Here is a 26,539-nt window from a genome sequence, read left to right on the forward strand (position 1 = left end):
GCACTTCTGGCAGATGTGACTCTACGGGAGAGGGGAGTTCCCCCAAGACTGCCACATCTCACATGAGAGGCACATCACCGTCTCAGGAGACATTGTAAAAACTAACTGCGAGCTAGCTCATCCTCTGCCTCTTCTTGTCGAAGCCTCGAAGCTCCACTCCTTCACTGGCCCACTCACGCACTGGCCGCTTCGCTTGAGCTATCCCTCTATTTATCTGTTTGAGCTTTTCAAAATGTTTGGTCACCTGACCTCGACTGCCCAATCAGCTGCTTTCTGCTGAGCTTGAGCTATTCAAATCTTGATTGTCTAATCAACGGCTTTCTGCTGATCTATTCGAATCTTGATTGACTTGATTGCAGAGACCAACTGCTAAAACTGCCAGAATCTCTCAAGTCAAAGCCTCAAAGCTCCACTCCTTCACTGGCGCACTCACGCACTGGCCGCTTTCCACTGGCCGTTTCGCTTGAGCTATCCCTCTATAGTAAATCTTTTCAAAATCTAAACAAGACATAATATCCCCAAGCCATTGAACATGGGTAGGGGGAACTACATCTCTCCACTTAAGGAGTACTGCACGTCTAGCTAAAAGAGAGGCAAAAGACAATGTTCATCGTTTAGCCGGGATCAAATGCTTATCAAGGTCTCAAGAAATACCGAAAAGAGAAATCAAAGGATCAAGTTCCAAATGACAATTTAATATAGAAGATAAAGTTAAAAAAACATCTTTCCAAAATTTTTCCAAAGTAGGACAGGCCCAATACATATGAATAAGGGAAGCCTCACCTCCTTTGCATTTGTCACACCAGGGACTAGTATCAGGATAGAACATCGCCAGTTTGGTTTTAGACATATGAGTCCTGTGGATGACTTTAAACTGCAAAAGACAATGACGACCACATAAAGAAATTGAATTGACTGACTTAAGAATTGAATCCCAAACCTCATCGGACAAAGAAAAACCTAAGTCATGCTCCCAAGCAGTTTTAATTTTATCACGAAGGGCTTGTCTGAGATTCATAAATTTGAAACGAATAATAGAAATTAAACTTTTACCCAAGGGGTTCATTTGAAGAAACAAGTCTACAACATTTTTATCAGGTTGTTCAGGAAAATGTGGTATTAAAGGGCTAATGAAATGTCTAATTTGAAGATATCTAAAAAAATGAGTATTCGGTAAATTCAACTTTGTGGACAACTGTTCAAAAGTCGCAAACCGATGGTCTATAAAAAGATCTTCAAAACACCTGATACCTCTCCTACACCAGTCTTGGAATACGGAATCCTGCACAGAATGTTGAAATAAATGATTGTATAGAATAGGACTATAAAGGGAAAAACTATAAAAGCCATGATATTTTCTAAATTGAGCCCATATTCTCAGAGTATGCCTGATTACAGGATTAATAATAGATTTTAGCAAGTGGCAAGGAAGTATAAATCCAAGTAAAGCTGAAATGGATAATTTCTTATAAGCGTTCAATTCCATTGCCACCCATGTTGGACAAATAGACTGATTATAAAAGTAGGACCAAAAGATAATATTGTGAATATTGGCTGCCCAATAGTATGAATGAAAATTAGGCAACGTCAAGCCACTTTCTCTTTTAGGCTTTTGAAGATGAGCTTTATTAAGTTGAGGCTGTTTACCCTTCCATAGGTATGACAAGATAACAGAATCTAAGGAATCAAAAAAAAAATTTAGGAATAAATATAGGTAAAGATTGAAATAAGTATAAAAATTTAGCAAGAATATACATTTTAATTACATTAATTCGCCCAATTAAAGACATAGACAGAGGTGACCATTGTGCTAGACTCTGTTTTGTAGAATTTAAAAGATTATTGAAATTCTCATCAAAAAAGCGATTATAATTCCTTGTTACCATAATACCATGATAAGTAAAACAATTGTTTACTACTTTAAAAGGGAGATTTTGAAATTCTAATGCCTGTGCTTCCTTATTTATCGGAAAAAGTTCAACCTTACGTAGATTAAGTTTGTATCCAGATAATGGACCAAATTTATTAAGAAGTGAAAACATCAAAGGTAAGGAGGTGGTCGATTTTGGTATAAAAAGTAACAAATCATCGGTGTATGGAGAGACTTTGTGCTCAAGACTGCCCCTCCAAATCCCAGTCAGCTCAGTACAACTGCGAAACACAATTGCCAATGGCTCGATTGCCAGATCAAGTAGCAGAGGACTTAAAGGGCATCCTTGCCCGGTGCCACATTTAAGGTCAAATGGTTGGGATTGCTGAGAATTAGTCAAAACTGAAGCAATTGGATGAGAACATAGTATCTTATTCCACTTAATAAAATTATATCCAAAATCAAATTTTTCTAAAACGGCAAATAAATAGTGCCACTCCACCCAGTCAAATGCCTTTTCAGCATCAAGAGAAATAACTCATTCAGGAATCCCTGATGAAGATGAATATAGGATATTAAAAAGATGCCTAATATTAAAAAAGGGAAGGCGATTACTATTACAGTTACTATTCTGGAGATTTGCTGAGTATGCCCACAGGAAAAAGAATCTCAGGGTTTTATGCGGTGACATGTACATATTCCAATAATAAATTTTACTATGAACTTTGAACTTTAAGTCATGTCCTGGATGGTGAATGTCCTTAATGATGGATGCTGCCTTCTTGTCTTAGCAATTTTTGACAATGTCCTCGATGGTGGGAAGGCTTGTGCCCATGATAGAGTTGGCTGAAGCTACAACCCCATGCAGCTTTTCTCAATCCTCCACATTGGAGCCTCCATACCTGGTGGTGATGCAACCAGCAAGAATGCTCTTCACTGTACAGCTGTACAAATTTGCAAGAGTTTTTTTGGTAACATACCAAATCTCCTCAAACTCAATGAAGTATAGCTGCTGGGATGCTTTCTTCATGATTGCATCAATATGTTGGGCCCAGAATTGGTTCCCTGAGATATTGATGGCCAATAAATTGAAGTTACTCACCTTTTCTATCACTGACCCCTCTCTGTATCATTGGAGGTTGAAAGGATACCTGATGGAACTTTATAAAATTATGAGAAACATTGATAGGGTAGGTAATCAGAATCTTTGCCCCAGGGCAGAAATGTCAAATACTGAAGGACATGTATTTGTATTGGTGGGTGGGAGATAGTTTGAAGGAGATGTGCAAGGCAAGTTTATACACAGAGTCATAAATGTCTGGAACAGATCTACCAAGAATAGTGGTGGAAGAAGATACAATTGTGGTGTTTTAGAGGTTTTAGATTAATGCATGTGTATGCAGAAAATAGAAGGACATGGATCAGATGCAGGCTGAAGAGATTTGGTTAATTTAGCATTACTGTATGTCTGACTCAGACATTGTGAACTGAAGGGCCTTTTCCTCTGCTGAAGTGTTCAAATTATATGAAGTAAGCAGCTGATGTGATATGTGGATAAAGTAAAACCCAAAGAAGAAGGAATCTGATAGGAGAGGATAGTAGACTATGGCAGAATCTTGTTGAATATAGGGAATGGGAGGCTAATGGGAATGGGGAAGATTTAGGAGATTGTCTTCTCAGAGATGATATGTATACATTGAATGAATGATTAAAGGTCCCTGAATGAGCAGTCACTTCAACATTTCTTACATATTCCAACATACATAAATTTACTCCATAGAATCAATGTTGGCTTCACTGACAGCTCAAACGTTTTCTTTTCAGAGGAAACATGAATACTGAAAGACCGAGATACAGTGGACATAGAAAGGATGTTTCCAGTAGTGGGAGAGTCCAGGAACAGAGGGCACAGCCTCAGAATAAAAGGACATCCCTTTACAGCAGAGATGAGGAGAACCTTCTTTAGCCAGATGGTGGTGAGTCTGTGGAATTCATTGCCACAAATGGCTATACAGGCTAAGTCATTTGTTACATATAAGGCAGAGGATGATAGGTTCTTAATTAACAAAGGCGCCAAAGGTTATGGGGAGAAGGCAAGAGAATGCGGTTGAGAGGGAAAATAAATAAGCCATGGTTGAATGGAGAAGCAGACTCGATGGGCCAAATAGCCTAATTCTGCTCTTATGGTCTTATGGAATCAAGACAAGTGAACCCCATATTTCCAGAGTTGCGCCCAAGCTGCTTGGTTTATAGCAACACACATCAAAGTTGCTGGTGAACGCAGCGGGCCAAGCAGCATCTGTAGGAAGAGGTGCAGTCGACATTTCAGGCCGAGACCCTTCGTCAGGACTAACTGAAGGAACTGACTCTTCCTTCAGTTAGTCCTGACGAAGGGTCTCGGCCTGAAACGTCGACTGCACCTCTTCCTACAGATGCTGCTTGGCCTGCTGCGTTCACCAGCAACTTTGATGTGTGTTGCTTGAATTTCCAGCATCTGCAGAATTCCTGTTGTTTGCTTGGTTTATAGGACTGGTTGTACACATAGCTCTAAGCATCCTCTTGGCTAGTTCCAAGACCATATACTAAATAACTTTTGACTTAAACCTATAGTCTAAACAAAATTTGCAAAAAAGGGTTATTTTAGTCGCTTCGAATTTAAGCGTATTAAAGATCAATATTGTCATCTGCTAATGAATTGAAGCTTAAAAATAAAGTGTGAACAAAGGCATTAGGCTACAGGAGTGAATTAATCAGAAATACTTATGGATTACACCAGCAATGAAGTCTAATTAAATGTATGTCCAAACGATCTCAGCACAACTTCAACACAAAATGATTAATACTCAAATGAAGAGACTTCTGTGGAAACCTATAGTGTAGAAAATTGTCAGACCACACTGCACAGAAAGAGGCTGTTTAGTTCACCAAAGCAGCAAATTACACACGATGATACAGAAGAAAACCATTCAAGCCCATCAAGTTTCTTCTGGGTCGCAGAGTAACACAACAGGAAAAGGATTTCAGCCAAACTTATCCATGCTAACTATGCTGGTTCCACTTGCCTGTGTTTGGGACACTTCCCTCTAAATCAGGGGTTCTTAATCTTTTTTATGCCCTGGACCCCTACCATTAATGAGGGATCCACAGACCACAAGTTGGGAACCCCTGCTCTAAATCGTTCCTATCCATGAATGTATGAACTTATCCTAGTGCTTTTTAAGTTTTATCCTAGTTTTTTTTTAAGCTTTGTTTTCATACCTGTTTCAACCACTTGCCCTGGCAGCTTGTTCTATATATGCACCATCCTCGATGTGAAGTAAGTTGTGTCCCACCCAAGGTCCCTTTAAAATCTTTTTCCTCTCACTTAAACTTGCACCCTCTAGATTCTAGTTCCCCCTCCCAAAGAAAAATACTGTGTGCATTTACACTATCTATGCCCATCATAATTTTATACACTTCTATAAGGTTACGCCTCAATCTCTTAAATTCCAAAGAATAAAGTCCTAGCATCCCAAACTTTCCCTGGAACTCAGCCTCTCTAGTCCTGGTAGCATCCTTGTATATCTTCTTTGCACCCTTTCCAGTTTAATGATGTTTTTTCTTAATGCAGGGACACCATATCCGTACACAGTGCATATGTCCACATATCCATTAAGATTCTCTCTAATTTTCTTGCCAATCCCCTACACCAGGAATAATTTACAGGAGCCTTTTAACACAGCAACATGTTTCCAGATGTGAAAGAGAAACAGAGCAGCTGAGGGAAGGTCATCGCGGTCACAGATAGAACGTCCAAACTCTACATAAATGGCACTCGACATCAGGACCCAGTCTTGGTCATTGGAGGTGTGAGGCAGGATTAGCTGCTATGTTACCATGCCATCTCCTTGTAAATCGATCCAGACTATTCCTTTCATCTGCTCTCAGTTTGTAGCCCTGTATTGTTTTATCCCTGAGATATCTATCCAATTCTTTTTCAAAACTGTGGGAGAATGAGTTCCAGTAATTTCTCCCCACCTCTCTTTTTCCATTCTCCATTCTGATTCCCTTCTCACCCCTCCTCCTTCCGTTTCTTCCATGGTCCACTGCCCTCTCCCATTCGATTCCTTCTTCTTCAGCTCTTTATCTTTTCCACCTATCACCTTCCAGCTTCTTACTTCCTCCTCAACTGGTCTCACGGATAACCTGCTAGCTTATACTCCTCACACCCCCCACCACCTTCTTATTCTGGGTTCTGCCCCTTCCTTTCTATGGAAGAATGAAGGGTTTCAGCCTGAAATGTTGTTTTCTTTTTGCCTTCCATAGATGCTGCCTGATTTTCTGAGTTCATCCATCATTTAGTGTGTGTTGTTTAAGTTTTCCAGCATTTTCAGAATCTTTCATGTGTCGGTTAGATGTACGTGTGGAAAGAGAAATAGAGCTAGTGCTTCAGGTCAAGGGCACTTTTCCTGTGTTTTGTCATGTTTTGCCTAATTTCTTAGCTTTAGAAAAACCAATGTGCAGGAATGGGAAAGTTTAACGAACCGGGTCAGGTCACAGATCTCTCAGTGGGTGAGCATCCGGGGGACAGTGACCACCACTTCCTGGCCTTCAGCATTATCATGGAAAAGGATAGAATCAGAGAGGACAGGAAAATTTTTAATTGGGGAAGGGCAAATTATGAGGCTACAAGGCTAGAACTTGCGGGTGTGAATTGGGATGATGTTTTTGCAGGGAAATGTACTAGGGGCATGTGGTTGACGTTTAGAGATCTCTTGCAGGATGTTAGGGATAAATTTGTCCCGGTGAGGAAGATAAAGAATGGTAGGATGAAGGTACCATGGGCGACAAGTGAGGTGGAAAATCTAGTCAGGTGGAAGAAGGCAGCATACATGAGGTTTAGGAAGCAAGGATCAGACAGGTCTATTGAGGAATATAGGGAAGCAAGAAAGGAGATTAAGAAGGGGATGAGAAGAGCAAGAAGGGGGCATGAGAAGGCCTTGGCGAGTAGGGTAAAGGAAAACCCCAAGGCATTCTTCAATTATGTGAAGAACAAAAGGATGACAGGAGTGAAGGTAGGATCGATTAGAGATAAAGGTGGGAAGATGTGCCTGGAGGCAGTGGAAGTGAGCGAGGTCCTCAATGAATACTTCTCTTCGGTATTCACCAATGAGAGGGAACTTGATGATGGTGAGGACAATATGAGTGAGGTTGATGTTCTGGAGCATGATGATATTAAGGGAGAGGAGGTATTGGATTTGTTAAAATACATTAGGATGGATAAGTCCCCAGGGCCAGATGGAATATTTCCCAGGCTGCTCCACGAGGCGATGGAAGAGATTGCTGAGCCTTTGGCTAGGATTTTTATGTCCTCGTTGTCCACAGGAATGGTACCAGAGGATTGGAGGGAGGCGAATGTTGTCTCCTTGTTCAAAAAAGGTAGTAGGGATAGTCCGGGTAATTATAGACCAGTGAGCCTTACGTCTGTGGTGGGAAAGCTGTTGGAAAAGATTCTTAGAGATAGGATCTATGGGCATTTAGAGAATTATGGTCTGATCAGGGACAGTCAGCATGGCTTTGTGAAGGGCAGATCATAGAAACATATAGAAACATAGAAAATAGGTGCAGGAGTAGGCCATGGCTGATCATCCAACTCAGAACCATGCACCAGCCTTCCCTCCATACTCCCTGATCCCCGTAGCCACAAGGGCCATATCTAACTCCCTCTTAAATATAGCCAATGAACTGGCCTCAACTGTTTCCTGTGGCAGAGAATTCCACAGATTCACCACTCTCTGTGTGAAGAAGTTTTTCCTAATCTCAGTCTTAAAATGCTTCCCCCTTATCCTCAAACTGTGACCCCTCGTTCTGGACTTCCCCAACATCGGGAACAATCTTCCTGCATCTAGCCTGTCCAATCCCTTTAGGATTTTATACATTTCAATCAGATCCCCCCTCAATCTTCTAAATTCCAACGAGTACAAGCCTAGTTCATCCAGTCTTTCTTCATATGAAAGTCCTGCCATCCCAGGAATCAATCTGGTGAACCTTCTTTGTACTCCCTCTATGGCAAGGATGTCTTTCCTCAGATTAGGGGACCAAAACTGCACACAATACTCCAGGTGTGGTCTCACCAAGGCCTTGTACAACTGCAGTAGTACCTCCCTGCTCCTGAACTCGAATCCTCTCGCTATAAATGCCAGCATACCATTCGCGTTTTTCACCGCCTGCTGTACCTGCATGCCCACTTTCAATGACTGGTGTATAATGACACCCAGGTCTTGTTGCACCTCCCCTTTTCCTAATCGGCCACCATTCAGATAATAATCTGTTTTCCTATTTTTGCCACCAAAGTGGATAACTTCACATTTATCCACATTAAATTGCATCTGCCATGAATTTGCCCACTCACCCAACCTATCCAAGTCACCCTGCATCCTCTTAGCATCCTCCTCACAGCTAACACTGCCGCCCAGCTTCGTGTCATCCGCAAACTTGGAGATGCTGCATTTAATTCCCTCATCCAAGTCATTAATATATATTGTAAACAACTGGGGTCCCAGCACTGAGCCTTGCGGTACCCCACCAGCCACTGCCTGCCATTCTGAAAAGGTCCCGTTTATTCCCACTCTTTGCTTCCTGTCTGCTAACCAATTCTCTATCCACATCAATACCTTACCCCCAATACCGTGTGCTTTAAGTTTGCACACTAATCTCCTGTGTGGGACCTTGTCAACAAGCTTAATAGAGTTCTTTGAGGAGGTGACCAGGCATATAGATAAGGGTAGTGCACTGGATGTGATCTATATGGATTTTAGTAAGGCACTTGACAAGGTTCCACATGGTAGGCTTATTCAGAAAGTCAGAAGGCATGGGATCCAGGGAAGTTTGGCCATGTGGATTCAGAATTGGCTTGCCTGCAGAAGGCAGAGGATCATGGTGGAAGGAGTACATTCGGATTGGAGGGTTGTGACTAGTGGTGTCCCACAAGGATCGGTTCTGGGACCTCTACTTTTCGTGAATTTTATTAACGACCTGGATGTGGGGGTAGAAGGGTGGGTTGGCAAGTTTGCAGATGACACAAAGGTTGGTGTTATTGTAGATAGTGTAGAGGATTGTCGAAGATTGCAGAGAGACATTGATAGGTTGCAGAAGTGGGCTGAGAAGTGGCAGATGGAGTTCAACCCGGAGAAGTGTGAGGTGATACACTTTGGAAGGACAAACTCCAAGGCAGAGTAAAAAGTAAATGGCAGGATACTTGGTAGTGTGGAGAGGCAGAGGGATCTCGGGGTACATGTCCACAGATCCGTATAAGTTGCCTCACAGGTAGATAGGGTAGTTAAGAAAGCTTATGGGGTGTTAGCTTTCATAAGTCGAGGGATAGAGTTTAAGAGTCGCGATGTAATGATGCAGCTCTATAAAACTCTGGTTAGGCCACACTTGGAGTACTGTGTCCATTTCTGGTCACCTCACTATAGGAAGGATGTGGAAGCATTAGAAAGGGTACAGAGGAGATTTACCAAGATGTTGCCTGGTTTAGAGAGTATGGATTATGATCAGAGATTAAGGGAGCTAGGGCTTTACTCTTTGGAGAGAAGGAGGATAAGGGGAAACATAATAGAGGTGTACAAAATATTAAGAGGAATAGATAGAGTGGATAGCCAGTGCTTCTTCCCCCAGGGCACCACTGCTCAATACAAGAGGACATGGCTTTAAGGTAAGGGGTGGGAAGTTCAAGGGGGATATTAGAGGAAGGTTTTTTACTCAGAGAGTGGTTGGTGCGTGGAATGCACTGCCTGAGTCAGTGGTGGAGGCAGATACACTAGTGAAGTTTAAGAGACTACTAGACAGGTATATGGAAGAATTTAAGGTGGGGGGTTATATGGGAGGCAGGGTTTGAGGGTCGGCACAACAATGTGGGCCGAAGGGCCTGTATTGTGCTGTACTATTCTATGTTTTAAGAAGGTGATGGATACAAGCAAGTCCATCACAAGCAAAGCCCTCCCCACCATTGTGCACATTCACATGGAGCGCTGTCACAAGAAAGTGGCATCCATTATCAGGATCCCCACCATGCTCTCTTTTCAAATACTACCCTCGGGTGGGAGGTACAAGAGCCTTAGATCCCACACCACCAGGCTCAGGAACAGCTATTATTCTACAAAGATCAGGCTCCTGAAACATGGTGAATAACTTTACAACTCTGAACTGATTCCACAACCTACAAACTCACTTTCAAGGACTCTACTGCTGATGTTCTCAGTATTATTTATTTTTATTTACACAAGTTGTCTTCTTTTGCACATTGGTTGTTTGTCAGTCTTTGTTTATGTATAGTTTTTCATAAATTCTATTGTAGTTCTTTATTTTCCTGTAAAAGTCTGAAAGATATGAATCCCAAGGTGATATCTTCGTAGTTTGGTCATAAATTTACTTTGATTTTTGTAATTTCTCTTCTTAGGTTCTGCCAAACATGTTAAATTCCTCCATCACTTTGGCTGTCTCAGTGTCAACATTAACTTCAAATTGTGTTTCTTCACTTTCCTGTCAAATCTATTACCACACAATTCTTTGCATTAAACAGTCAGAACCTTTTATCCTCAAAGGAGAAATATCAAAAACTAGAAGACATGGATTTAAGGTGAAGAGAGAAAGTTTAAAGGAGATGAGTGGGGTGAGATTTTTTTACACACAGATTGGTGAGGGCCATGGCTGGGCTGCCTGGGGTGGTGGCAAATGCAGATATGATAAAGGTGTCTGAGAGGATGTTAGGCAGATCAGACCACAGGGAGTAGAAGGGTTTGGACCATGTTCAGGCACCAGAGCCAGTTAGTTTAATTTAATACTGTATTCCCTGCAGACACCATGAGCCAAAGGGTGTGTTCCTGTGCTGTACTCTTCTATGTTTCACAATACTTGGGGTTTTCTGAGCAGTTTGGGCCCCTTATGTTGAAAAGGATGTGCTGAAACTGGAGGAAGTTCAAAGGAGGTTCACGAAAGATGGCGGCGCGATGGCAGTGCACGCGGCCTCTCCGGTGATGAATATCTGTCATCTGTCAAGTAGGGGACCGTGCATAATTCTGATTTGATGGAGATGGACGTGAGAGTACGGAGGAACATCTGGAAAACTTCTGAAATGCCCGCTTCGCTGCCACTGCTACTGTGTGGTAACCGGAATCTCCGGAGCAGAAAGCCCCGAATCCTTGACTTTGCTTGTTGCAGCGGCCGGGGAGAGGTCGAAGGCACTGGGGAGGCTGTATCGGAGGGGCTGGTCGGAGGCTCGAAGTTTTCGGATGGATGGACTCAGTGTCGGCTGTGGTCGGATGCTTCCAAGGCATTGGCAAGTTGACGGTGCCTGGAGGTTTATGGCAGGAAGTTTCTCCCTTTTGCCGCCTGCTATCGGGGACTCGGGAGTCGATCGACTCGGGGACTTTTGAGACTTTTTTTTACCGAGCCCATGGTTTGTTTTTCATCAAATTACGGTATTGCTTTGCACTGCTGTAACTATATGTTATAATTATGTGGTTCTGTCAGTGTTAGTCTTTGGTTTGTCCTATTTTCTGTGATATCACTCTGGAGAAACATTGTATCATTTCCTAATGCATGTATGCATTTCTAAATGACAATAAAAGAGGACTGAGTGTTCTCATAATCTAAAAAAAATGATACCATGATCGAATGGCTTGTCAGACAATGAGCATTTGATGGCTTTGGGCCTGTATTCACCAGAATTCAGAGGAATGAGGGGTGACCTCATTGAAACCTATTGAATGATGAAAGACCGAGATGGAGTGGATGTGCAGAGGATGTTTTTTGCAGAGGGAAAGTCTAAGACTAGAGGATACAGCCTCAGAATAGGGGGATGTCCTTTTAGATTGGAGATGAGAAGGAATTTCTTTAGGCAGTGAGTGGTGAATCTGTAGAATTCTTTGCCACAGGCAGCGGTAGAGACCAAGTCTTTATGTGTATTTAGGTATAGGTTGATAGATTCTTGACTAGTCACAGCATGAAGGGATATGGGGAGAAGCCAGGAGATTGGGGCTGAGAGGAAAATTGGATCAGCAATAATGAAATGGTGGAGCAGACTCAATGGGCCAAATGGCCTAATTCTACACCTCTATCTTATAGTTTTATGGTCTTATATTCTAAGTCTCATCTACCATAATTCCATCCATGAAACTGTCCTGTAAGATAACTGTTACGTTCCACTTCAGTTACCACATACTGAAAGCTTTTTGTCAACTGTAATCTGGAAAACTGTGCTGAGTTTTTACTTATTGCAAAGGGCCAGTGATTCCATAACATGTCAAATGACAATCCCTGCTCTTCTAAGAATGTACCACTTTAAGGCTCGTATCCCTCTGCTAACAATTTTCTTTATTGCCAGACAGGCTTTCAGTGTGGAACTCGCCTGGAGCTGTCTCTGTGGAGGGAGGCACACTGAAAGAATGCTTGCCTTTACTAAAAGCTTTTGTTCAATAAAGACCCTTACTGTTAGTTTGAGTTACTGAATATCTTACTATGGGAAAAGAGAGAGAGTGGATGAAAGAGGTAGAGAGTGAGAGGGAGTGAGAAAGAGTGGGTGAGAGAGAGAGGAGAGAGGGAAAGAGAGGGATAGAAGAAGATAAAGAGAGTGGGGGAAAGGTGGGGGAGAGAGGGAGAGTGTGTGAGAGAGAGAGAGAAAGAAAGAGAGAAGGTATATAGAACAGGAACAGGGCCTTCTGCCTACAATGTTGTGCCAAACTAGTTAAATTAGTAATCAAATGCAGAACTGAACTAATCACGTAAGTCCACATATCCTTCCATTTCCTGCTCATTCATGAGCCTATCAAAGAGTCTCTTGAATAATTATCATATTTGTCTCCGAACCATCCCAGGCAGAGCACCACTCTCTGTGTAAAAAACTTACCCCACACATCTCCCTTGAAATTACCAACATCAGCTTAAATGCAAGCCCTCTGGTATGAGATTTATTCTATTTATCAGGGAGAGAAAGGGGGTGAGGTGGAGAGGTAGTGGGGGCCGAGAGAGAGGGAGAGGGGGAACAGGGAGCGAGAGAGAGAGAAAGAGAGAAGGTTGTCATGAACCTGCGGGCCTGTGCATCTGTATTTGTCCATTGTTGGCTTATCTTGAGCTGTTAAACTCTTGTACTTTCTGTATAATCTTATCAAGTTCATTTTTAATGGCATGGGTTTTCCGCATACTGTGATTATTTAAAGTGGACTCCCAATTAGCGCCGATCACAGGGTCCTTATTTTTCAAGAATGATTCATTGCATGGTGTTGCATGGTTGAGTCAGCGATGTTCTGTAGGAATTCCTATGAACAAACTGTTATTTCTGTCATCCCTCCACACCTAGGTTCAGTCATCTGTCAGCGCACACCGTGACAGCAGGATGTGTTTGTTTTCCTTAGAGGAGAAGGAGAAGAAGCTGAGAGTGTAACAGTTATGTGTCCATGATGCTACTGCACATACGCTTTTCGTTGCACCTGTGCATACATGTATTCGTACAGGTGACAATAAACTCAACTTCGGCTTTGCCGAAATTGATCAGCAGAGCAATGTTTAAGTTCACAAAGATTCTACCGGCCATCAGTGACCTATATACAGAAGAGTGTCAGAAAATGGCCAGTAACATCATGAACTATCCCACCCACTCCGCTCATGGACTGTCCCACTTCCAAAACAGGAAGGCAGCTACGTAGCAACCACATCACCAGAGACCACCAGACTCAAAAACAGTTACTTTTTTCAAGCAGTGAGGTTGATCAACACCTCCACCCACTAATCATCCCTCCACACCCTCAACCATCACTACTTTGTCATTTCCTGTCAGAGTCACATTATGTACAGACATTGCTGTACCTAGCATCACTTTATGGACATACAATCAATCTACGTATATAAGTATCTTATGTATTTATATTTATTGTGTTTTTATTATTGTGTTCTATATCTTATTGTGTTTCTTTCCATGCTGCATCAGAGCCAGAGCAACAATAATTATTTTGCTTTCCTTTTGTTCTCGTTTACACTTGTATACTGCAAATGAAATTAAATAATCTTGAATCTTACAAATGATAGTGGATTTGACCCAGTACATCACAGGTAAAGCCCTCCCAACCATTAAGCATATCCACATGAAATGCTGTTGTAGGAAAGCAGCATCCATCATCAAAGATCCTCACTACCCATGCCATGATCTATTTTCACTGCTGCCGTCAGGCAGAAGGTACAAGTACCTCAGGACTTGCACCACTGGGTTCAAGAACAGTTACTACTGCTCAACCATCAGACTCTTGAACAAAAGAGGATAATTATATTGGTTCTATCAATCAATGATCTCTTTTTAAGAACTCTTTATCTTGTTAATTCATGCTCTCATTATTTATTACTATTTATTTATAGTTACATTGTCTTCTATACACTTGCTCTTTCATTGATCCTGTTTATATTTTTTATTCTATAGATTTGCTGAGTAACCCCACGAGGGTTGTTAATGGTGGCATATACTGTATGTACTCTGATAATAAATTTTACTTTGAACTTTCAATTAGCTGAAAGTTTAAATGAAACAATTCAGTAGCTCTAAAATTTCACCAGATCTTTCTGCTAGACGTATTTCATTTTGTGTTATGGCCCTCCACAGAACATCATTGTCTGAGTAGCAGAGCCAGCAGACAGCATTCACCGCAGTTATCAGCCAGTGGGAACTGCTAAGATTTCCTGGCTCTCTGGCTTTCTCACTCTTTGTGAGTGAATGACCGAGATTATAAATCACTCGTAGTGAAGCATGGAGTCAAGCCAACACCCTACTCTGTTGTTCATGAACCATCAGTATAAGACATCGCATCAGGAAACAACAAGCATAGATCAGCCCCCCAGCCTCTTGTTTCATATTTTCAGCGCATTTAATAGGTTAACTGCCCTTCTAGTCTCCTGCACTTCTCTGCAATTAATTTCATTCAGTCTGTCTGTCTCTCTTCCCATTTCTTATGCAGAAACTCAGAAAAGGCCTGTCAGTTGTTTAAAACATCAAACTTCATTACAGCCGTGAATCTATTTATAAATATGCTTCTTTAAAATGGTAAAGATTTGATATTTATGAGTGAAATTTATCTAATCAACAAACCTAGTACAGAATAATTAATTGTGGTATGAACGGACCCAATCAAAAGCTTTTTTCAGGCTTTCATATTTGGGTGCTCTTAAAAACAATTAAAATTAAAATTCAATCCAAAAATCAAACTACATTGGTAAAAAGTGCATAGCAGGTCTGTCTTAAAACTACAACTTGGAATAAATTGGCCTTGAATCTTGAAGTGATTTCCTAAAACATTCCATAAAGTCAAACTGTTGTGTATGACTCCCACAAACTCTTACATAATAGTTTAATAAAATGGCCTCTGATATTGTGTTAGATGCTAAAATAAGCTTGCTGAATGTCTTGCCAATGAAGTTTTCTCACATCCAAATGTCAGCCTTGTCATCAAAGACATAGACTGTTGCCATAGCAATTATTGTGGGAGAATTGACTTTAATTTCCAGATCTCTTTTCAGCGTGGTCATAAACACACTTTCCTCAAGGCTCAGTCTGAATGAGCAAAGGACAATGGTGCTAGAAAGAGCTCATGAGGACAAACCGTTCACACACACGGTTCAAGACCAACCAAATCCATTTTCTGCATTAATCTGTTTTCTTTTTATTCATTTACTTTAATTTACATTTGTCCCTTTATGCAAATATATAATCTCAACTGGTGAGAAAGATTCAAAGCATCTGATACAATTTTTATTTGCTCTGTCTTTTATGAATGTTTCCATAGCAACCCTGACAAGGATCTCCAAAGGGAATCTGCTACTTCTGGTGATGTGGTGATACTTGTAACAAAGTTAGATGGATTATCTGATTTTGAGAAGTTAAATGTGGGATTTTCTTTTCCCTCAAGTTGCAATTAAAGTTTGAACACTTTTTTCTTTCTCTATTGTCTTTCTAGAGTTGCCTACTTGTGACAAAATTCTTCATTACTGTCATCAGTCCTGACACATACAGTATTTCCTCTGTAGACATTGAAAGTTCTGCTCTGATGTGACTCTATTGTGATGGTATTGGTTTTGTGCTCTGTGAAGTTCTGAACTCAAATGAAGATCTTAAGCCCGATCCCATTTAAATGAGAACTGAAGTTATTGCATTTCCTTAAGAAACTCTCACTTGATGAAAGAGCATTGTTTTCTAGGCCAGCATTTATCACTAATGACTAATTTTATCCTATATACAACTTACATCCAAAATTATTGAAACAGATTATCGCCTTCTTATTAAAGTAATGACTTTGAGAGCTTGCTGTACACTGTGTAGCCTCTGCATTTCTGACACATAATCAAAATACTTCATTGTAATGTGATGGAACTGGGTTTGCTGACCATGAAGTTCTGAACTCAGATGAAGATCTTAAGCCCTACTTGACAGAGATACCTATGGGACCCTCACTATAGGGAGATTATACGGTAGTCATGTACTCTTCAAAGGCTAGATCAATTCCCTGTTCATCCCCCTTAGCACATTTAGCTGCTAATGCCCACGATTGAGCAGTGGGGCCCCCTCCCTACCAGAAAGGGGGTATTTCCAGATAACAAAGTGGATTAAACACAGTCCATTTATTTTTAGTGATACACATTAAATTTAGATAAAATTCTTCAGACACTATTACAACTCACATCTCTGGAGCAGCCAGTGTGCTGTGGACCAGCAGCCTGTGCTCTACAGATAGTACTGTTTGTTTGCAAAGCTGCCATTTTAACTTCAGATTGATTATTGCTTGCAAATACCATGAAGAACTGAAAACTGGTTCTTGTTTACAACAGGAAGCTGAGTAAGAAGTAATGGTTTGGAGTTTAACTTATTCAAAACAACTTTTTGATCCCTGAAGGTGTCAGCTGCTGTGTTAGAAACCTAAGCTTGGCAAAAAGGCCCAAAGGGCCCTGGACAGTGAATGTCAATCACACTATAATTCTGTGTTTTATAGTTGGTTGGATTTTGTGTCAATAGCAAGTCATTGAGTAAGAGAGTAATGGAACACCACAGCACCTGAAACAGGCCTTTCAGACCTGGTCTGAAATTAGTCCATGCTGAACCATTATCTGCCCAGTCCCACTGACCTACACCCAGACCATAGCCCTCCATACCCATCTCATCCATGTATCTATCAAAATTTCTCTAAAATGCCGAAAGCGACCTCAGATCCATCACTTCCGATGGCAGCTCACTCCACACTCTCATCACCCTCTGAGTGAAGATGTTCTCCCTCATGTTCCTCTTAAGCATTTCATTTTTCACCCTTAACCTACGACTTTTAGTTTCTTCTCTCACCCAACCTCGGTGGGAGAAGCCTCTTGCATTTTATCTATACCCCTTATAATTTTGTATATCTCTATCAAATCTCCTTTCATGCTCCTATGCTCCAGGGAATAAAGTCTTAGGTTTAAAGTCAGAAGTGAAATATTTTAAAAAGTCATGAACCCATGGCTTCTAATTCTAATCTTACTAAACCTCAGAGGAAAAAGCCCTGCTTGCATTTACCCTATCTATACCTCTCATAATTTTGTATACCTTGATCAGATTTCCCCTCAGTCTTCCACTTTCTCGGGAATAAAGTCCAAACCTATTCAACCTTTCTGTAAGTAAATGGTATTTTCCACCGATCTCTATAAAGTTGGTCGCAAGGATTAAATCATGCCTGTCATCTCTCCTGATATCACTTGCTGTCATATGTCAATCAATGGGGTCTTTTAACATCATGTAGCAATGACATCATCATACAGAGTTGAACAACCAATCAGAAATAAGAATTCTCACAGCCAGCAGTGGTACAAGACATTGGTGGGACCTCATGTGGGGCATTGTGTACATTAGATGTGTGACCCCAGGAATGAAAGGATTAAGGGATGAAGAGCATTCAAAATCTCTGGGCAGATACTGGAGTTTATAAAAATGAGGCGGAATCCATTGAAACCTATCGAATATTGAAATTCTAGATAGAGTGGACATGGAGAGGATGTTTCCAACAGTGGAGGATTCTATGAACAGAGGTCATAGCTTCAGAATACAAAGATGTCCTTTGAAAACAAAGATGAGGAGTAATTTCTTTAGCCAGAGGGTGGTGAATCTGTGGAATTCATTGCCACAGTTAACTGAGGAGGTCAAGTCGTTGTGTATACTCAAAGCAAGAGGTTCACAGTTTCTTGATTAGTAAGGTCGTCAAAGGATACTGGGATAAGGTAGAAGAATGGGTTGAGAGGGATAATAAATCAGCTATGATAGAATGTCAGAGTTGACTTGGGCTGAGTAGCCTGATTCTGCCCCTGAGTCTTATGGTCATATGATTGCTCACCCTGCTATAGGAAAGACATCAATAAATTCAATGGAACGTTTATGTGCATGTTGACAAAACCTGAGGCCCTGGGTTACAGGGAGATGTTGGATAGGCTGGGACTTTATTCCTTGTATTGTAGGTAATTGAGGGCTTCCCGTATTCTCTGAATGGAGATCCTTAATAGAGGTTAATGGGTTGTGTAGGAGTGAAGGGTTAGATTAATCACGGAGTAAGGCACAATGTCAGGAAGCCCATTCTGTGCTGTGCTGTTCTGCACCTCTGTTTTCTAATAGAGGTGCATGCATTGCAAAGGGCATAGAAAAGGTGGATTCACAAGGTCTATTGTTCCCGGAGAAATGGAATTAAAAACCAGATGACATAGGCTTGAGGTGAGAAAGAAAAGTTTAAAAAGAGTCTGAGGGGCAACTTCTTCACATTGATGATGAGGATATATGGAATAAACCACAAGAAATAGTTTAATCAAGTGCAACAATAACATTTAATAAGCATTTGGACAAGTACATTAATGAGGCCTAATTCTCAGAATTGTGACTATCTTAGCTGGGCATATCAGTCAGCGTAGACAAGTTGGGCTGAATGACCTGGTCTTTGCATTTTTTTCCCCATGACTCAATGAGACTATTGCAATCAAGCTAGTAATAATCATGAACACAAGAAATTCTGCAGTTGCTGGAAATCCAGAGTAACACACACAAAAAGCTCGAGGAAATCAGAAAATCAGGCAGCCTCTATGGAAGGGAATAAACAGTCAATGTTGCGGACCAAGACCCTTAATCAGAAAAGATCACTTTTTTATTATTATTTTAAGAATATTTTCAGGAGTGATAAATGAGGCTCATAACAATCTCTAATTTTGAGATGGGAGCAGGAGCATCGCGAGTAATGTTCAGAAATTACTCTTCCAAAGATCTTAAGATATATGACATAGTTACCTGAGGAATGTCAATCCGCGTGCATAGAAGTAGTTCTTTTAGGGCCAGAGAGTTTATTAGGTGTTGATGATAGCTTAATGCACTATTAAACACCCAGTTGCACCTCATTCAGGAAAACATAACATTTTAATAGCAAGAATCTTTCATAAATTGTTGAAGCAGTTTTGTCAGGTGTTTTTTTAAATCACTTCTCAAGCGAAGGCAGCAGAAGTGAATCTAATGGCAAAGTAGATAATCATCGATAACAAACAGAGACTTCCAGCATTAAATATGAATATGTGTCCTCCAGTAATTGGTGTGGGATTTTGGTCTTTGATTGCAATGCAGACCTTGCCTTCCCTCTCATTGGAAGTTCCAATGAGAAAATGATTATCCTTCTGACTCCCTTGATATTTTTCAGTCCACATCTTACACTCAATACTATTTGTGCTTGAGAGATTTCCAAATAGAAATTCCTAGTGGATTCAAGTGACATGTCACACAGTTTTCAAGGGCTGGCAAGATATTCTGTAATTCAGTAAGATCACTTTGTTCAGGCAAAGACAAGCACAGAGAGAGATATATAACTGGCAATATATCAAAAGGCTTTCACAGACCACCTGCTTCAGCTCAAAAGAACTGCACAAGATAGATATCATGTCCACAATAGATAATTCAGAATAGGACTAATTCTGTCTGAGTTTTCTTACAGAATTCGCCAGTAGATTGCAAAAAAAATCTTCCTTCAGATCTAAGAGGTGCATGGAGCTTTTGATATTTCTACTTATGTGTTTTGCTGTTATGCTGGACTGATCTGAACTGATCTATGTCAGAATGAGTTTGTCTTTCATTTTTAACATCATAGCCCATGATCTAAGGTGTCAAAAGTGGGTCAACCCGCAATCCTTCAGCTCTTAAACTGCTCACTACAAAGTCCATACGTTTCTTGTCACCGTCACTCAATTCAATTCAATCGCGCAATTTTGTCCCATCGTATTTATCCCTGTCACACATAAGGGTTTCAAGGCTAGAGAGGCTTTGCGAGCCAGGGTGATTTGTTACACTTAAGAGTTCTTCAAGTTCTTCTTAGCCTTAAAGAATTGTCTTCCTGCTACAGTCTCTGAGTTCATCTGTGGGACACAGTCCTAAGTGAATAGAATAGGGACTCTATTTGTTATTTCTTATCATAGTGGCATAAAGGCTAGCATAACCCTTTACAGTTATGTCCCCTTGTTTGTGACTCCTCCACTAATGAAAATAGCTGCCCTGTTAAGTCACTGTGGGAAATTATACTGTACCATATACACAATATGCAAAAGGTCACATCGCTTTCTTCTGACCTCTGAAGAAGATAGACCCAAACTGTCAAGATCCTCTTGATCACACTTCATTCTCCTGTGCTCAAATCAACAAAAGTCCTAGCCTGCTCAAAATCACTCAGTATTTCAGTCTTTCAATCCATGTAACACCCTCATAGATCTTTTAGAGTCATGGAGAAACACAGCACTGAAACAGGCACTTTGGCCTGACCAGTCCATGCTAAAAGCATTTATACTACCTACTCCCATCAACCTGCACTGAGACCATTTTTTGCACTCTTTCCAGCTTAACAGCAATTTTCTTTTAGCTGGGTAATCAAAATTGAGCACATTTTTCAGTAATCTCTTACAACTGCAATATGCATCCCAACTTCTATATTCAGTGGCCTGGCTGATGTACGGCAATGAAGGCTTTCTTCACCACCCTTTCTACCTGTAACGACACTTCCTTTGCAGGAAAACGTTCCATCAGGAATTCTATTCCAAATCCTCCATTGTCTTGATGCTATTTCACATTGCTCTAAGAATGTTGAGAAAATCCCACCAGAAGAAATTCCTTTGCAAGCAAAGGTGAGTGCATATTTCTGAGTGCATGCACTGTAGCAGGTCCATGCTCAAACAGTTAAGAATAATTCTGCTCTCAGGTAGCTTGACTAAAGAGCATTGGGGCAGACTCCTTCTGAATTTTAGGCCTTCATTATCCAGAAGCTGAGATGTCATCAACCACAGCTACTTTATCTCATTTTCTTTCGAACAGTCACATGCATGGAAAAGTAATTTCGACTGTCAGGGTATAAATATCGCCCAAGGCATCACCAAATATGTCCCTGTTTCGGAATTATGATGCGTCAAAATGTATTAAGTTTGATACAGAACATTGACAGTATAAGATCTCTTTTTCAGATTAAAATCCTTCAGTAGTTCTGTCAATTTTGAGTAATAAATAGCTGCTATGCAGGGTTTAATGGATATCGCAGATGTTATAAAAACCTTAACATGTGGAGACTTTAAACCTTTCTTTTCTAATTTGCTGTAATTCTTCCTGGATAAGAGAAGAATTGATAACATTTCATTGATAACATTTCCAGCTATTAAGCCGGAAAGAGTGCCTTATCTAAGGTATCTTTGTGATATTCTCCCAGATCAACAATTATTCTTCATATCTCTGGATAACATTTAATTTGTGCTTTTCTCCATAAGCACCTGCATTTCCACCACATTTTACTGTATTTCACGCATTCTACAAGCTGTCATCCAATTAGAAGAAATTTACTTACCAACGTAAATAGTAAGCTCCTGATTAAGCCACACTTCCGTTTTTTGACTGCAAGAATTGGGCACAGTAACATGCTTTTAAAAACTGAATGAAATCCACTTCATTTTTGGATTAATCGAGAGTTTAAAAATGAGATGGCACATATTAGAATAATGCCCATTGGAACATCCCTGCTATTGTTCCCATATTGTCCATCAAATGCTTTTTTATGCAAAACGTTATGAAAATCGATGTATAGATTGACTAGCTGGGCATACCCTTTAGCCCTGCTACCAGCAATACCAAACAAAAATAACAATGCCTAATCATCCTCTCACCGCCTCATTAACATTTCACCTGGTCTCACCACGTATATTGGGAACAGCTTTGTCGAGAACCTTCACTGAATCTGCAGGGTTTCCCTGGTGGTGACCCATTTTTAATTCTACTTCCCACACCCACTCCGGCATATCTCATATTCCGTCTGGGTAGCCTCCAACCTGATATCATGAACACTCTCTACTAATTTCCTCCTACCCCTCTTCTTACTTTTCCATTCCCAATTCTTGGTCACCACTTTCCCCTTCTCTTTTTCTCACCTGCCCAGCACCTCCTTCTGATGCCCTCCTACTTCCCTTTCTTCCATGGTCCACTCTCCTTTTCTATCAGATTACTTTTTCTTCAGCCCTTTATCTTTCCCACCTGTCAGCTTCTCATTCCATTCCACTTCCCCCAGCTACGCATCCCCTCACCTGGCTTCATCTGGCTATCACCTTCTAACCTGTACGCCTTCCCCTCTTCTTACGTTCTTATTCTTGCTTCTTCTCCCTTCTTTTTGGGTCCTGATGAAGGGTCTCAGCTAAAAATGTCAACTATTTATTCTACTCCATAGATGCTGCCTGACCTGCTGAGTTCCTCCAGCATTCTGTGCGTTACCCTAGCACAGATATTACTTCTGTCCTATCCATTCCTCCCATTGCGATCTCTGCAACTTAAGAATCTATTTCCTTACCTCTCTTTCCCAATTCTGATAAAGGATCTTTCTTTCATGTGAAATGCATATACTTTTTTCTCTTCCACAGATGCTGCCTGATCCACTGATGTTTCAGCAATTTATGTGTTTTCTTTAATTTTACATGATATAAAATGAAGCATGCTGTAAATATACTGTTAGATAATGTTATTTCTTCCCGATCAACTGCTGAAGTAATTCTACATTTGAACATGGAACATAGTACAGCACTGTCATCTCTTGTCCATACTCATCTTCCTTACTTACTGACAATTAGACCTGCTGTGTTTAGGCAGCAATGAGGGTCCTCCATCTTTGTCTGTCCTTGCCAATAGGGCTTCCTTCATCATGCCAGTAGCTTCCTCTCAGTTTTCAATGCTGTCAGCCTTGCAAGTCCAGAGTGGAGACTCAGGAATACTGTCACACTCAGATGTAGAAGGATTCTTCATTGCTGTTTCTATAACAGTTTTATTTGACCAGTCAGGGTTGTTAACCCTGATCTGAAACCCTAACACTGAAGGAACAGTAGACCACTCTTGTCTGGCCTCTACTCTTTGACTTGTCTGGCATGGGTTACCCTACCAAGAACCAAAGCATAAGGCTCTGACACTAGCCAGAGAGTGGTGAATCTGTGGAATTCTCTGCCACAGGAAACTGTTGAGGCCAGTTCATTGGCTATGTTTAAGAGGGAGTTAGATATGGCCCTTGTGGCTACAGGGGTCAGGGAGTATGGAGGGAAGGCTGGGGCGGGGTTCTGAATTCGATGATCAGCCATGATCATAATAAATGGCGGTGCAGGCTCGAAGGGCCGAATGGCCTACTCCTGCACCTATTTTCTATGTTTCTATGTTTCTATAACTCCCAGGATCATTGAGCCTCCAAATCATGACAAGGTTGTGGTCCTGTTGGAGGACGCTCACCTCAGATATGAAAAAAGAGAAAAGTTGTCTCCAGATAAGAACAGAATAGTTGCAAAAGGAAAGGGTGATTGCAATTCACATAGAAGAACAGAATCAAACAGTTAGCATGTTGAGATCAGTTCACTCGTCACTGGAGTTCATGGCTAAATTGTAACAAAATACCATGTAACCCTCTGTCTAAATTTCTTCAGATAGGCACATGGATGAAGGAAATCTGGAGGACCATGTGCAGGGAAGGGTTAGATTGAACTTTAAATAATTTAAAAAGTTGACACTACATCTGAGTTATAATTAATGTCAACTGAAACATTAGCTGTTTCTCTTTCCTCAGATGCTACCGGACCTGATGAGCATTTCCTGCATTTTTGTTAATGCAACTACTGACTTGATGCAGTAATATTTTGGTACATTGGCAGAGAAGAGAGGTTAAACATTGCCCATGTATCCATGCAGCAAGATTTTGCACTTAATTTGAGAATTTCTTAGAGCAGCAAGGGACTGCTACTAATCCCCAAGGAAGGAAAGGAGGCTAGATTTAGGGTGAATTCTCTTCAATTTTCTGCAGTTCAAAGATAAGGAAGGGTTATTAATTCTTAGTCATTGAGTCATAGTGCACATCAGCACAGAACAGACACATTGGCCCTTCTAGTCCATACTGAACTATTGTTCTGCCTAGTCCCATCAACTTCACCTGGACCATAGTCCTCCATACCCCTCCCATCCATGTGGTTATCCAAACTTCTTTTAAATGTTGAAATTGAACCCACATCCGCCATAGCCACCAGCTTCCTCCAAGTTTTTCAAAGATTCAAAGTGCATTTGTTATTGACGTATGTATGCAGTATACAACCTTGATATTCGTCTTCCCACAGACAGCCACAAAACAAAGAAACACAATGGAACCCATTCAAAGGAAACATCAAACACCCAACATGCAAAATAAAGAACAAATCACGCAAATGGCAAAAAGAGTGAAAGCACATAATATAAAACATCAAACTACAGAGTCACTGAAACAGTCGAAGAATGTTCAGCTTAGTTCAGATCATCTCAATGTAGCACTGTAACATTCGTTGACTACAGGCCATAGAGCCAGTCCACCCCGATCAAAGTTACACAAAATAGCAATGAAAAAGAAGTAAACAGAAACCTGAAGTACATATGTATAACATGAACTTTGGAGTGCAATCCACAAACCGTGTCAATTAAATCGTGCCCAAGACCTAAGACTCTGGCACTATCCTCCAGCAGCATGGAGTGAGAGGGAGAGAAAGACTGGTCAAACACAGGCAGATGCTGCTGAACATCCGCTCACCTTCCGCACATCTTCATTAATTTCAATCTTGCTTGACGCTTTAATCTGCGAGTTGGAGAATTAACAGGAAAAAGTTCCCTGGTCCCGACCGCTTCATTTTCACTATGGATGTCCAATCCTTATACACTTCCATACCCCATCAAGCAGCCCTCAAAGCCCTCCACTACTTTCTGGACAATAGACCTCACCAGTTCCCCACCACCATCACCCTCCTCTGGTTGGTGAAATTGGTACTCGCACTTAATAACTTCTCTTTTGGTTCTTCCCACTTCCTTCAGACCAAGGGTGTAGCTATGGGCACTTGCATGGGCCCCAGCTATGCCTGCCTCTTTGCTGATTATGTGGAACAGTCTATGCTCCAAACCTATACCGATACTGCTTCCTAACTTTTCCTTCGCTACATTGATGTCTATATTGGTGCTGCTTCCTGCATCCATGCTGAGCTCGTCAATTTTATCGACTTTGCTTCTAACTTCCACCCAGCCCTCAAATTCACTTGGTCCATCTCGGACACCTCTCTCCCCTGTCTCGATCTCTCGGTCTCCATCCCTGGAAACAGACTGACCACTGACATCTTCTACTGTATAAGCCCACTGACTCTTGTGACGAGAATACACATAGATAAGATGTTAGCTGTCCTGTGTGATCAGCAGTTGGTCTGCCACCTGTCTTCAAGAGAGAGATAAGGGACACAATGAAACAGCACCTGGAGATATGTAGAGAGCTGTCTGGAGCGGCTCCCCCTTTGAACCCTGAACTGTTTGAAGTGATGGACAGGCGATACCCCAGCAGGGGGATAAAAAGGGACCAGTTCGCTAAGGCAGGACACACGACACCCGAGGTAACGAGACCCTGGAAGCGGTGCGCCTCTCACGAGTCGGTGGGAAGTATCGGACAACGCACAGGGTGGAAAGGTACGATCAGCGGGAACCCGGTGTGTGTCCGCCCTTGCTTGGGTGTCGGGTTCACTGCAGAGGATCGACCGTATCTGGAGGAGGGGTCACAGTCGGTGACCTCAGGTGACATCACCAAGGACCTGCCCAAAAGCTGCTTGTGAGCAATTATCGCCGGTCTGTGAGTGGAAGCCGTGTTTGAATGATCAGTCGTTCCCGTTCTCTCTCTCTCTCCCCCCATGTTGTCCATCGCCATGGCAACGATTACTGCGAACTGAACTAAATTGGACTGAACTTTGTGTCACTTTGAAATTGGTCATTTATCCCTAGACAATGATAGAGTTTGATTGATGCTGTTATCTTAATTCTGTGCACATGTGTGTTTATCATTGCTGAACTGTTGCATTTATTATCCTTTCGATTACTGTGTTGCTTGTTTCTTTAATAAAACTTCCTTAGTTCTAGTAATCCAGACTCCAACTGAGTGATCCATTTCTGCTGGTTTGGCAACCCAGTTACAGGGTACGTAACACTTTCATAACTAACTCGACTATACCTCTTCCCACCCTGCCACGTGCAAAAATGCTATTCCCAGATCCTCCGTCTCCGCCGCATCTGCTCCCAGGATGAGGCTTTCCTTTCCAGGATATCTCAAATGTCCTCTTTCTTTA

General features: G+C 41.4%; 1 long non-coding RNA gene across 1 annotated transcript in view; it reads left to right on the forward strand.

Annotated features, from left to right (window-relative positions):
- The window catches only part of LOC134353425 (uncharacterized), a 60,153-nt gene extending 33,898 nt beyond the window's left edge, over window positions 1–26,255 (forward strand). Inside the window, exons 3-4 of the long non-coding RNA XR_010019622.1 lie at window positions 3,695–3,846; window positions 24,533–26,255. This is a non-coding gene — a long non-coding RNA (uncharacterized LOC134353425). The remainder of the gene's footprint in view (window positions 1–3,694; window positions 3,847–24,532) is intronic.
- Window positions 26,256–26,539: the final 284 nt, after the last annotated feature.

Source organism: Mobula hypostoma, chromosome 10, assembly GCF_963921235.1.
Source record: "Mobula hypostoma chromosome 10, sMobHyp1.1, whole genome shotgun sequence".
NCBI lineage: Eukaryota > Metazoa > Chordata > Chondrichthyes > Myliobatiformes > Myliobatidae > Mobula > Mobula hypostoma.